Source organism: Oncorhynchus keta, unplaced genomic scaffold, assembly GCF_023373465.1.
Source record: "Oncorhynchus keta strain PuntledgeMale-10-30-2019 unplaced genomic scaffold, Oket_V2 Un_contig_1871_pilon_pilon, whole genome shotgun sequence".
NCBI lineage: Eukaryota > Metazoa > Chordata > Actinopteri > Salmoniformes > Salmonidae > Oncorhynchus > Oncorhynchus keta.
The window spans coordinates 70,001-85,074 of NW_026281068.1; the positions used below are offsets into that span (position 1 = coordinate 70,001).

The 15,074-nt window shown below is 47.2% G+C and overlaps 1 pseudogene; it reads right to left on the minus strand.

The window, feature by feature from the left end:
* The window catches only part of LOC118373374 (guanine nucleotide-binding protein subunit alpha-12-like), a 26,908-nt pseudogene extending 16,116 nt beyond the window's left edge, over positions 1–10,792 (minus strand).
* Between the last annotated feature and the right edge of the window lie 4,282 nt (positions 10,793–15,074).

Here is a 15,074-nt window from a genome sequence, read left to right on the forward strand (position 1 = left end):
CCAGGGACCTTCTGCGCACATCAACAACAGTCATCCACGAAGCATCATTGTTACCCATCGCTCCTGTTGTCTCTGTTGTCTCCCTACTGCAGTGAACAGGCCCCACACCACAGTGTTTATCTCTGTTGTCTCCCTACTACAGTGAACAGGCCCCACACCACAGTGTTTATCTCTGTCTCTCCTCCCTACTGCAGTGAACAGGCCCCACACCACAGTGTTTATCTCTGTTGTCTCCCTACTACAGTGAACAGGCCCCACACCACAGTGTTTATCTCTGTCTCTCCTCCCTACTGCAGTGAACAGGCCCCACACCACAGTGTTTATCTCTGTCTCTCCTCCCTACTGCAGTGAACAGGCCCCACACCACAGTGTTTATCTCTGTCTCCTCCCTACTGCAGTGAACAGGCCCCACACCACAGTGTTTATCTCTGTTGTCTCCCTACTACAGTGAACAGGCCCCACACCACAGTGTTTATCTCTGTTGTCTCCCTACTACAGTGAACAGGCCCCACACCACAGTGTTTATCTCTGTTGTCTCCCTACTGCAGTGAACAGGCCCCACACCACAGTGTTTATCTCTGTTGTCTCCCTACTACAGTGAACAGGCCCCACACCACAGTGTTTATCTCTGTTGTCTCCCTACTACAGTGAACAGGCCCCACACCACAGTGTTTATCTCTGTTGTCTCCCTACTACAGTGAACAGGCCCCACACCACAGTGTTTATCTCTGTTGTCTCCCTACTACAGTGAACAGGCCCCACACCACAGTGTTTATCTCTGTTGTCTCCTACTACAGTGAACAGGCCCCACCACAGTGTTTATCTCTGTTGTCTCCCTACTACAGTGAACAGGCCCCACACCACAGTGTTTATCTCTGTTGTCTCCCTACTACAGTGAACAGGCCCCACACCACAGTGTTTATCTCTGTTGTCTCCCTACTGCAGTGAACAGGCCCCACACCACAGTGTTTATCTCTGTTGTCTCCCTACTACAGTGAACAGGCCCCACACCACAGTGTTTATCTCTGTCTCCTCCCTACTGCAGCGAACAGGCCCCACACCACAGTGTTTATCTCTGTTGTCTCCCTACTACAGTGAACAGGCCCCACACCACAGTGTTTATCTCTGTCTCTCTCTCCTCCCTACTGCAGTGAACGGGCCCCACACCACAGTGTTGTCTCTCTCTCCTCCCTACTGCAGTGAACAGGCCCCACACCACAGTGTTGTCTCTCTCTCCTCCCTACTACAGTGAACAGGCCCCACACCACAGTGTTTATCTCTGTTGTCTCCCTACTGCAGTGAACAGGCCCCACACCACAGTGTTTATCTCTGTTGTCTCCCTACTACAGTGAACAGGCCCCACACCACAGTGTTTATCTCTGTTGTCTCCCTACTACAGTGAACAGGCCCCACACCACAGTGTTTATCTCTGTTGTCTCCCTACTGCAGTGAACAGGCCCCACACCACAGTGTTTATCTCTGTTGTCTCCCTACTGCAGTGAACAGGCCCCACACCACAGTGTTTATCTCTGTTGTCTCCCTACTGCAGTGAACAGGCCCCACACCACAGTGTTTATCTCTGTTGTCTCCCTACTACAGTGAACAGGCCCCACACCACAGTGTTTATCTCTGTTGTCTCCCTACTACAGTGAACAGGCCCCACACCACAGTGTTTATCTCTGTTGTCTCCCTACTGCAGTGAACAGGCCCCACACCACAGTGTTTATCTCTGTTGTCTCCCTACTGCAGTGAACAGGCCCCACACCACAGTGTTTATCTCTGTTGTCTCCCTACTGCAGTGAACAGGCCCCACACCACAGTGTTTATCTCTGTTGTCTCCCTACTGCAGTGAACAGGCCCCACACCACAGTGTTTATCTCTGTTGTCTCCCTACTGCAGTTAACAGGCCCCACACCACAGTGTTTATCTCTGTTGTCTCCCTACTACAGTGAACAGGCCCCACACCACAGTGTTTATCTCTGTTGTCTCCCTACTACAGTGAACAGGCCCCACACCACAGTGTTTCTCTCTGTTGTCTCCCTACTGCAGTTAACAGGCCCCACACCACAGTGTTTATCTCTGTTGTCTCCCTACTACAGTGAACAGGCCCCACACCACAGTGTTTATCTCTGTTGTCTCCCTACTACAGTGAACAGGCCCCACACCACAGTGTTTCTCTCTGTTGTCTCCCTACTACAGTGAACAGGCTGATGTATCTTTAAGATTCTTTAACATTCCTTATCCCTTTTAAAGGGAATGTTCCCCTCGTTGGCATTAACAATAAACACTGCATATGTCAGCTACATCGTTAATTACCTTTAAATGGCACATAGCCGACGGCATAACAGGATTCAATCTCTTATCAATTGTGACGTTCTCCAACTTGTGTGTGTGTGTGTGTGTGTGTGTGTGTGTGTGTGTGTGTGTGTGTGTGTGTGTGTGTGTGTGTGTGTGTGTGTGTGCTCTCCAACGTGTGTGTGTGTGTGTGTGTGTGTGTGTGTGTGTGTGTGTGTGTGTGTGTGTGTGTGTGTGTGTGTGTGTGTGTGTGTGTGTGTGTGTGTGTGTGTGTTTAAAAAAATATATTTTTGTATTTATCTGTTTGCAGCAACGACCTGGGGAATAGTTACAGGGGAGAGGAGGTGGATGAATGAGACAATTTGTAAACTGGGGATTATTAGGTGACCGTGATGGTTTGATGGCCAGATTGGGAATTTAACCAGGACACTGGGGTTAACACCCCTACTCTTACGATAAGTGCCATGGGATCTTTAATGACCTCAGAGAGTCAGGACACCCGTTTAACGTCCCATCCAAAAGACGGCACCCTACACAGGGCAGTGTCCCCAATCACTGCCCTGGGGCATTGGGATATTGTTTAGACCAGAGTAAAGAGTGCCTCCTACTGGCCCTCCAACACCACTTCCAGCAGCATCTGGTCTCCCATCCAGGAATTGACCAGGACCAACCCTGCTTAGCTTCAGAAGCAAGCCAGTAGTGGTATGCAGGGTGGTATGCTGCTGGGTGGTATGCTGCTGGGTGGTATGCTGCTGTGTGGTATGCTGCTGGGTGGTATGCTGCTGGGTGGTATGCTGCTGGGTGGTATGCTGCGGGTGGTATGCTGCTGGGTGGTATGCTGCTGGGTGGTATGCTGCGTGTGGTATGCTGCTGGGTGGTATGCTGCTGGGTGGTATGCTGTGGGTGGTATGCTGCTGGGTGGTATGCTGCTGGGTGGTATGCTGCGGGTGGTATGCTGCTGGGTGGTATGCTGCGGGGTGGTATGCTGCTGGGTGGTATGCTGCGGGGTGGTATGCTGCGGGTGGTATGCTGCTGGGTGGTATGCTGCGGGTGGTATGCTGCTGGGTGGTATGCTGCTGGGTGGTATGCTGCGGGTGGTATGCTGCTAGGTGGTATGCTGCGGGTGGTATGCTGCTGGGTGGTATGCTGCGGGTGGTATGCTGCTGGGTGGTATGCTGCGGGGTGGCTGTTTTCTCTCTACTCCTCCCTTCTCTCCATTTCTCCCAGTCATCCTGTTTCTCTCAATCCCTCTCCCCTCCCCCAACCTTATTTCTCTCTCTCTCTCGCGCTCTCTTTTTCTCTGGCTGGGATCCAGAGTTTCCTGGGAAAGCTGGGCTGTGGTAACCAGAAAAACCTCTCAGAGAGAAAGATAGAGGGGTAGCGAGACAGACAGAGAAAAGGAGAGAGGGTGAGAGAGAACGAGAGGGAGAAAAATAAAGACTCATAAAGATAGAGGGGTAGAGAGACAGACAGAGAAAAGGAGAGAGGGTGAGAGAGAGAACGAGAGGGAGAAAAATAAAGACTCATAAAGATAGAGGGGTAGCGAGACAGACAGAGAAAAGGAGAGAGGGTGAGAGAGAGAACGAGAGGGAGAAAAATAAAGACTCATAAAGATAGAGGGGTAGCGAGACAGACAGAGAAAAGGAGAGAGGGTGAGAGAGAGAACGAGAGGGAGAAAAATAAAGACTCATAAAGATAGAGGGGTGGAGAGACAGACAGAGAAAAGGAGAGAGGGTGAGAGAGAGAACGAGAAAAATAAAGACTCATAAAGATAAGAGGGGTAGCGAGACAGACAGAGAAAAGGAGAGAGGGTGAGAGAGAGAACGAGAGGGAGAAAAATAAAGACTCATAAATAAAGATAGTAAGAGAGAAAGAGATGGAAGAAGAGAGAAAAATACTCACAGAGAAAGAGAGAAGCCTGAAAGGCAGCTGCAGTCTGAGGATTCACTCTGTCTTGTTCTGTTCATCTGTTTAACAGGAACCAAGTTGTCTTCTGTGTATCACGTTAGCATGCTAGCATTCTCCACTGTGACTAATGACAAGATTAGCCTCGTTTGCAGCACACAGCAGGACAGCAGGACAGAACACAGCAGGACAGAACACAGCAGGACAGAACACAGCAGGACAGAACACAGCAGGACAGCACACAGCAGGACAGCACACAGCAGGACAGAACACAGCAGGACAGAACACAGCAGGACAGAACACAGCAGGACAGTACACAGCAGGACAGAACACAGCAGGACAGAACACAGCAGGACAGAACACAGCAGGACAGAACACAGCAGGACAGCAGGACAGAACACAGCAGGACAGAACACAGCAGGACAGAACACAGCAGGACAGCAGGACAGAACACAGCAGGACAGAACACAGCAGGACAGAACACAGCAGGACAGAACACAGCAGGACAGAACACAGCAGGACAGAACACAGCAGGACAGAACACAGCAGGACAGCAGGACAGCAGGACAGAACACAGCAGGACAGAACACAGCAGGACAGCAGGACAGTACACAGCAGGACAGCACACAGCTGGACAGTACACAGCAGGACAGAACACAGCAGGACAGAACACAGCAGGACAGTACACAGCAGGACAGTACACAGCAGGACAGAACACAGCAGGACAGAACACAGCAGGACAGAACACAGAAGGACAGAACACAGCAGGACAGAACACAGCAGGACAGAACACAGCAGGACAGAACACAGCAGGACAGTACACAGCAGGACAGAACACAGCAGGACAGAACACAGCAGGACAGAACACAGAAGGACAGAACACAGCAGGACAGAACACAGCAGGACAGCAGGACAGAACACAGCAGGACAGAACACAGCAGGACAGCAGGACAGAACACAGCAGGACAGAACACAGCAGGACAGAACACAGCAGGACAGCACACAGCAGGACAGCAGGACAGAACACAGCAGGACAGAACACAGCAGGACAGAACACAGCAGGACAGAACACAGCAGGACAGAACACAGCAGGACAGTACACAGCAGGACAGAACACAGCAGGACAGAACACAGCAGGACAGAACACAGCAGGACAGAACACAGCAGGACAGAACACAGCAGGACAGCAGGACAGTACACAGCAGGACAGCACACAGCTGGACAGTACACAGCAGGACAGTACACAGCAGGACAGAACACAGCAGGACAGAACACAGCAGGACAGAACACAGCAGGACAGAACACAGCAGGACAGAACACAGCAGGACAGAACACAGCAGGACAGCACACAGCAGGACAGCAGGACAGCAGGACAGAACACAGCAGGACAGAACACAGCAGGACAGAACACAGCAGGACAGCACACAGCAGGACAGAACACAGCAGGACAGTACACAGCAGGACAGCAGGACAACACACAGCAGGACAGCACACAGCAGGACAGTACACAGCAGGACAGCAGGACAACACACAGCAGGACAGCACACAGCAGGACAGCACACAGCAGGACAGCACACAGTAGGACAGCACACAGCAGGACAGTACACAGCAGGACAGCACACAGTAGGACAGCACACAGCAGGACAGAACACAGCAGGACAGCACACAGCAGGACAGAACACAGCAGGACAGAACACAGCAGGACAGCACACAGCAGGACAGCAGGACAGAACACCGCAGGACAGCAGGACAGAACACAGCAGGACAGCACACAGCAGGACAGAACACAGCAGGACAGAACACAGCAGGACAGAACACAGCAGGACAGAACACAGCAGGACAGCACACAGCAGGACAGAACACAGCAGGACAGAACACAGCAGGACAGTACACAGCAGGACAGCAGGACAGAACACAGCAGGACAGCAGGACAGAACACAGCAGGACAGCACACAGCAGGACAGAACACAGCAGGACAGAACACAGCAGGACAGAACACAGCAGGACAGCACACAGCAGGACAGAACACAGCAGGACAGCAGGACAGAACACAGCAGGACAGAACACAGCAGGACAGAACACAGCAGGACAGTACACAGCAGGACAGCAGGACAGAACACAGCAGGACAGAACACAGCAGGACAGCACACAGCAGGACAGCACACAGCAGGACAGCACACAGCAGGACAGCACACAGCAGGACAGAACACAGCAGGACAGAACACAGCAGGACAGAACACAGCAGGACAGAACACAGCAGGACAGAACACAGCAGGACAGAACACAGCAGGACAGCAGGACAGAACACAGCAGGACAGCAGGACAGAACACAGCAGGACAGAACACAGCAGGACAGAACACAGCAGGACAGCAGGACAGAACACAGCAGGACAGAACACAGCAGGACAGTACACAGCAGGACAGAACACAGCAGGACAGAACACAGCAGGACAGCAGGACAGAACACAGCAGGACAGTACACAGCAGGACAGAACACAGCAGGACAGAACACAGCAGGACAGAACACAGCAGGACAGAACACAGCAGGACAGAACACAGCAGGACAGCAGGACAGTACACAGCAGGACAGAACACAGCAGGACAGAACACAGCAGGACAGCAGGACAGTACACAGCAGGACAGTACACAGCAGGACAGAACACAGCAGGACAGCAGGACAGAACACAGCAGGACAGAACACAGCAGGACAGAACACAGCAGGACAGTACACAGCAGGACGGAACACAGCAGGACAGTACACAGCAGGACAGTACACAGCAGGACAGCACACAGCAGGACAGTACACAGCAGGACAGCACACAGCAGGACAGAACACAGCAGGACAGCACACAGCAGGACAGAACACAGCAGGACAGCAGGACAGCAGGACAGCACACAGCAGGACAGTACACAGCAGGACAGCACACAGTAGGACAGCACACAGCAGGACAGAACACAGCAGGACAGCACACAGAAGGACAGAACACAGCAGGACAGAACACAGCAGGACAGCACACAGCAGGACAGCAGGACAGAACACCGCAGGACAGCAGGACAGAACACAGCAGGACAGCACACAGCAGGACAGAACACAGCAGGACAGAACACAGCAGGACAGAACACAGCAGGACAGAACACAGCAGGACAGCACACAGCAGGACAGAACACAGCAGGACAGAACACAGCAGGACAGTACACAGCAGGACAGCAGGACAGAACACAGCAGGACAGCAGGACAGAACACAGCAGGACAGCACACAGCAGGACAGAACACAGCAGGACAGAACACAGCAGGACAGAACACAGCAGGACAGCACACAGCAGGACAGAACACAGCAGGACAGAACACAGCAGGACAGAACACAGCAGGACAGAACACAGCAGGACAGTACACAGCAGGACAGCAGGACAGAACACAGCAGGACAGAACACAGCAGGACAGAACACAGCAGGACAGCACACAGCAGGACAGCACACAGCAGGACAGCACACAGCAGGACAGCAGGACAGAACACAGCAGGACAGAACACAGCAGGACAGAACACAGCAGGACAGTACACAGCAGGACAGAACACAGCAGGACAGAACACAGCAGGACAGCAGGACAGAACACAGCAGGACAGCAGGACAGAACACAGCAGGACAGAACACAGCAGGACAGAACACAGCAGGACAGCAGGACAGAACACAGCAGGACAGAACACAGCAGGACAGTACACAGCAGGACAGAACACAGCAGGACAGAACACAGCAGGACAGCAGGACAGAACACAGCAGGACAGTACACAGCAGGACAGAACACAGCAGGACAGAACACAGCAGGACAGAACACAGCAGGACAGAACACAGCAGGACAGAACACAGCAGGACAGCAGGACAGTACACAGCAGGACAGAACACAGCAGGACAGAACACAGCAGGACAGCAGGACAGTACACAGCAGGACAGTACACAGCAGGACAGAACACAGCAGGACAGCAGGACAGAACACAGCAGGACAGAACACAGCAGGACAGAACACAGCAGGACAGTACACAGCAGGACGGAACACAGCAGGACAGTACACAGCAGGACAGTACACAGCAGGACAGCACACAGCAGGACAGTACACAGCAGGACAGCACACAGCAGGACAGAACACAGCAGGACAGCACACAGCAGGACAGAACACAGCAGGACAGCAGGACAGCAGGACAGAACACAGCAGGACAGCACACAGCAGGACAGCACACAGCAGGACAGAACACAGCAGGACAGAACACAGCAGGACAGCAGGACAGAACACAGCAGGACAGCAGGACAGAACACAGCAGGACAGAACACAGCAGGACAGAACACAGCAGGACAGCAGGACAGAACACAGCAGGACAGAACACAGCAGGACAGCAGGACAGAACACAGCAGGACAGAACACAGCAGGACAGCACACAGCAGGACAGAACACAGCAGGACAGAACACAGCAGGACAGAACACAGCAGGACAGCAGGACATTACACAGCAGGACAGTACACAGCAGGACAGCAGGACAGAACACAGCAGGACAGAACACAGCAGGACAGAACACAGCAGGACAGCAGGACAGAACACAGCAGGACAGAACACAGCAGGACAGCAGGACAGAACACAGCAGGACAGAACACAGCAGGACAGAACACAGCAGGACAGCACACAGCAGGACAGAACACAGCAGGACAGAACACAGCAGGACAGAACACAGCAGGACAGCAGGACAGCACACAGCAGGACAGTACACAGCAGGACAGAACACAGCAGGACAGAACACAGCAGGACAGAACACAGCAGGACAGCACACAGCAGGACAGAACACAGCAGGACAGAACACAGCAGGACAGAACACAGCAGGACAGAACACAGCAGGACAGTACACAGCAGGACAGCACACAGCAGGACAGCAGGACAGTACACAGCAGGACAGCACACAGCAGGACAGAACACAGCAGGACAGCAGGACAGAACACAGCAGGACAGCAGGACAGCACACAGCAGGACAGCAGGACAGCACACAGTAGGACAGAACACAGCAGGAGGTATCCTGACAACGTAAGGTATCCACAGGACTAATAATGACAGAACTAACTATATCAATAGCCTGACAACACAAGGTATCCAGGGAACTAATAATGACAGAACCAACTATATCAATAGCCTGATAACGTAAGGTATCCAGGGGACTAGTAATGACAGAACCAACTACATCAATAGCCTGACAACATAAGGTATCTCGGGGACTAATAATGACAGGCTATATCAATAGCCTGACAACGTAAGGTATCCAGGGAACTACTAATGATAGAACCAACTATAACAATAGCCTGACAACATAAGGTATCCAGGGAACTAATAATGACAGAACCAACTATATCAATAGCCTGATAACGTAAGGTATCCAGGGAACTAATAATGACAGAACCAACTATATCAATAGCCTGACAATGTAAGGTATCCAGGGAACTAATAATGACAGAACCAACTATATCAATAGCCTGACAACGTAAGGTATCCAGGCAACTAGTAATGACAGAACCAACTATATCAATAGCCTGACAACATAAGGTATCCAGGAAACTAGTAATGACAGAACCAACTATATCAATAGCCTGACAACATAAGGTATATCAGACTAGTAATGACAGAACCAACTATATCAATAGCCTGACACCATAAGGTATATCAGACCAGTAATGACAGAACCAACTATATCAATAGCCTGACAACGTAAGGTATCCAGGGAACTAGTTTTTGACAGAACCAACTATATCAATAGCCTGACAACATAAGGTATATCAGACTAGTAATGACAGAACCAACTTTTTCAATAGCCTGGCAACATAAGGTATATCAGACTAGTAATGACAGAACCAACTATATCAATAGCTTGACAAAACAAAGATTCTAGAACCTAAAAGGATTCTTCGGCTGTCTCCAAGGGAGAACCCTTTTTGGTTCCAGGTAGAACCCTCTGTGGAACATGGAACCCAAAAGGGGTTCTACTTGGAACCTAAAAGGGTTCTTCAAAGGGTTCTCCTATGGGGACAGTCAAAGAATCCTTTTAGGTTCTAGAATCTTTGTTTTGTCATAGCGTGTCCTCAGTTTGTAAACAACGAACTGTTTTGAACGTTGAATGCAGCTCTAACTTATCTGGAGTTGAAGACCAGGGAGAGACTGTGACATCACAATAACAACACACACAGTCACTCTCTGACACAAACAAATGAGAGTGTGTGATTTTTCAGTCTCAGACACGGCTGTCGTGTGTGTGTGTGGAGCTGTGTGTGTGTGTGTGTAGCTGTGTGTGTGTGTATCTCTTTGTGTGTGTGTGTGTGCATGCGTGCGTGTGTGTGTCAGACTCACCAGTTGAAACTCACTGCGTCGTCCGTAGGCGTCCTGTATTCCAGAATCCCTCCACAGAGCGTCCAGCGCCAGCCCATAAAGCTGGAATTCCATTGGTTCTACCGCCACTCCACCACGCCCCTCAAATGACATCACAAACATGCCGTGCTTCTCGTTTTCAGAGTTCTGCCACGGAATTCCCAGTTTGTCCCGTGCATCTACCAATACACGCATCCCCTGTAGAACAATATATACATTAATATATACATCTACCAATACACGCATCCCCTGTAGAACAATATATACATTAATATATACATCTACCAATACACGCATCCCCTGTAGAACAATATATACATCTACCAATACACCCATCCCCTGTAGAACAATATATACATCCTCAATACACACATCCCCTGTAGAACAATATATACATCCTCCAATACACGCATCCCCTGTAGAACAATATATACATCCTCCAAACACGCATAGAACAATATATACATCCTCCAATACACGCATCCCCTGTAGAACAATATATACATCCTCCAATACACGCATCCCCTGTAGAACAATATATACATCCTCCAATACACGCATCCCCTGTAGAACAATATATACATCCTCCAATACACGCATCCCCTGTAGAACAATATATACATTAATATATACATCCACCAATACAACCATCTACAACCAGTGATACAGTGTATCTATCTACAACCAGTGATTACAGTACAACCAGTATCAGTGTATCTATCTACAACCAGTGATACAGTGTATCTATCTACAACCAGTATTACAGTGTATCTATCTACAACCAGTGATACAGTGTATCTATCTACAACCAGTATTACAGTGTATCTATCTACAACCAGTATTACAGTGTATCTATCTACAACCAGTATTACAGTGTATCTATCTACAACCAGTGATACAGTGTATCTATCTACAACCAGTATTACAGTGTATCTATCTACAACCAGTATTACAGTGTATCTATCTACAACCAGTATTACAGTGTATCTATCTACAACCAGTATTACAGTGTATCTATCTACAACCAGTGATACAGTGTATCTATCTACAACCAGTATTACAGTGTATCTATCTACAACCAGTATTACAGTGTATCTATCTACAACCAGTATTACAGTGTATCTATCTACAACCAGTATTACAGTGTATCTATCTACAACCAGTATTACAGTGTATCTATCTACAACCAGTGATACAGTGTATCTATCTACAACCAGTATTACAGTGTATCTATCTACAACCAGTATTACAGTGTATCTATCTACAACCAGTGATACAGTGTATCTATCTACAACCAGTATTACAGTGTATCTATCTACAACCAGTATTACAGTGTATCTATCTACAACCAGTATTACAGTGTATCTATCTACAACCAGTATTACAGTGTATCTATCTACAACCAGTATTACAGTGTATCTATCTACAACCAGTATTACAGTGTATCTATCTACAACCAGTATTACAATGTATCTATCTACAACCAGTGTTACAGTGTATCTATCTACAACCAGTATTACAGTGTATCTATCTACAACCAGTATTACAGTGTATCTATCTACAACCAGTATTACAGTGTATCTATCTACAACCAGTATTACAGTGTATCTATCTACAACCAGTGTTACAGTGTATCTATCTACAACCAGTATTACAGTGTATCTATCTACAACCAGTATTACAGTGTATCTATCTACAACCAGTGTATCTATCTACAACCAGTGTTAGTGTATCTATCTACAACCAGTATAACAGTGTATCTATCACAACCAGTCTTAGTGTATCTATCTACAACCAGTATTACAGTGTATCTATCTACAACCAGTATTGTGTATCTATCACAACCAGTGTTACAGTTTTATTAAACCAGTATAACAGTGTATGTATATCTACTGGTTACACAGCTCTTAGGAATGCTACACATTTGGAAACAGAACCTTATTTTGTTAACCCAGAAGAGTCTATTCTATGTTACAATAGAAGCGTATTTAGCTAACCCAGAAGAATCTATTCTATGTTACAATAGAAGCGTATTTAGCTAACCCAGAAGAGTCTATTCTATGTTACAATAGAAGCGTATTTAGCTAACCCAGAAGAGTCTATTCTATGTTACAATAGAAGCGTATTTAGCTAACCCAGAAGAGTCTATTCTATGTTACAATAGAAGTGTATTTAGCTAACCCAGAAGAGTCTATTCTATGTTACAATAGAAGCGTATTTAGCTAACCCAGAAGAGTCTATTCTATGTTACAATAGAAGCGTATTTAGCTAACCCAGAAGAGTCTATTCTATGTTACAATAGAAGCGTATTTAGCTAACCCAGAAGAGTCTATTCTATGTTACAATAGAAGCGTATTTAGCTAACCCAGAGGAGTCTATTCTATGTTACAATAGAAGCGTATTTAGCTAACCCAGAGGAGTCTATTCTATGTTACAATAGAAGCGTATTTAGCTAACCCAGAAGAGTCTATTCTATGTTACAATAGAAGCGTATTTAGCTAACCCAGAAGAGTCTATTCTATGTTACAATAGAAGCGTATTTAGCTAACCCAGAGGAGTCTATTCTATGTTACAATAGAAGCGTATTTAGCTAACCCAGAAGAGTCTATTCTATGTTACAATAGAAGCGTATTTAGCTAACCCAGAGGAGTCTATTCTATGTTACAATAGAAGCGTATTTAGCTAACCCAGAAGAGTCTATTCTATGTTACAATAGAAGCGTATTTAGCTAACCCAGAGGAGTCTATTCTATGTTACAATAGAAGCGTATTTAGCTAACCCAGAAGAGTCTATTCTATGTTACAATAGAAGCGTATTTAGCTAACCCAGAGGAGTCTATTCTATGTTACAATAGAAGCGTATTTAGCTAACCCAGAAGAGTCTATACTATGTTACAATAGAAGCGTATTTAGCTAACCCAGAGGAGTCTATTCTATGTTACAATAGAAGCGTATTTAGCTAACCCAGAAGAGTCTATACTATGTTACAATAGAAGCGTATTTAGCTAACCCAGAAGAGTCTATACTATGTTACAATAGAAGCGTATTTAGCTAACCCAGAAGAGTCTATACTATGTTACAATAGAAGCGTATTTAGCTAACCCAGAGGAGTCTATTCTATGTTACAATAGAAGCGTATTTAGCTAACCCAGAGGAGTCTATTCTATGTTACAATAGAAGCGTATTTAGCTAACCCAGAAGAGTCTATTCTATGTTACAATAGAAGCGTATTTAGCTAACCCAGAAGAGTCTATTCTATGTTACAATAGAAGCGTATTTAGCTAACCCAGAGGAGTCTATTCTATGTTACAATAGAAGCGTATTTAGCTAACCCAGAGGAGTCTATTCTATGTTACAATAGAAGCGTATTTAGCTAACCCAGAAGAGTCTATTCTATGTTACAAACAACGTTCCCTCAAATGTCAGGTCTGCTGAGTGCAAACTTGAACGTTGTGAAAATGCTGCGAGGTTTTGTCACTTCAACCTTCAACCGCACTCAATGAGCTGTATTCTGCCATAAGCAAACCAGGAAAACGCTCATCCAGAGGTGGCGCTCCTAGTGGCCGGGGACTTTAATGCAGGCAAACTTAAATCAGTTTTAACACATTTATATCAGCATATTAAAATGTGCAACCAAAGTGAGAAAAAAAACCCCTCTAGACCACCTTTACTCCACACAGAGACACGCACAATGCTCTCCCTCGCCCTCCATTTAGAAAATCTGACCATAAATTCTGTGCAACTTCCAGCCTGCGTTTACTGTAAACACTGAGGTGGTACCCGTTTTTGGGCTCCAAGTTGTCACGCCTTGGTCCTTAGTATTTTGTGTTTTCTTTAATTATTTGTTCAAGCCAGGGTGAGACATGGGTTTATTGTATTGTCGTATTGGGGTTTTTGTAGGCATTGGGATTGTGGCTGATTAGGGGTGTGTCTAGTATAGGCTATGGCTGCCTGAGGCGGTTCTCAATCAGAGTCAGGTGATTCTCGTTGTCTCTGATGGGGAACCGTATTTAGGTAGCCTGGTTTCACTGTGTATTTGGTGGGTGATTGTTCCTGTCTCTGTGTAGTTTCACCAGATAGAGGCTGTAATGTTGTTTTTGTTATTATGTTATTTTTCATGTATCGTCATTTCATTCATTAAAGACATGAGTAACCACCACGCTGCATTTCGGTCAGACTCTCTTTCAACAAACGAAGAACGCCGTTACACAAGTGGCGCAGCAGGGCCTGACATTAACCTACTATTCCACGTGTTTATCAGACAAGGAGGTGACTGAAAATGTTGCGTTGTTTAATGCAAGAAAACCACTTTACAAAATAAAATGCATTTTTATTCCCATATCATTATTACAGAGAATCAGACACATGATGCTTCCCTCTGCCTATTGGCTACTGAGCAATCAAGCCTGTCTCAAAATACAACACTGTCCCTTTAAGACAAAATAATACTCTTTACTCGCTTTTCAAAGATGTCTAGAAATGTA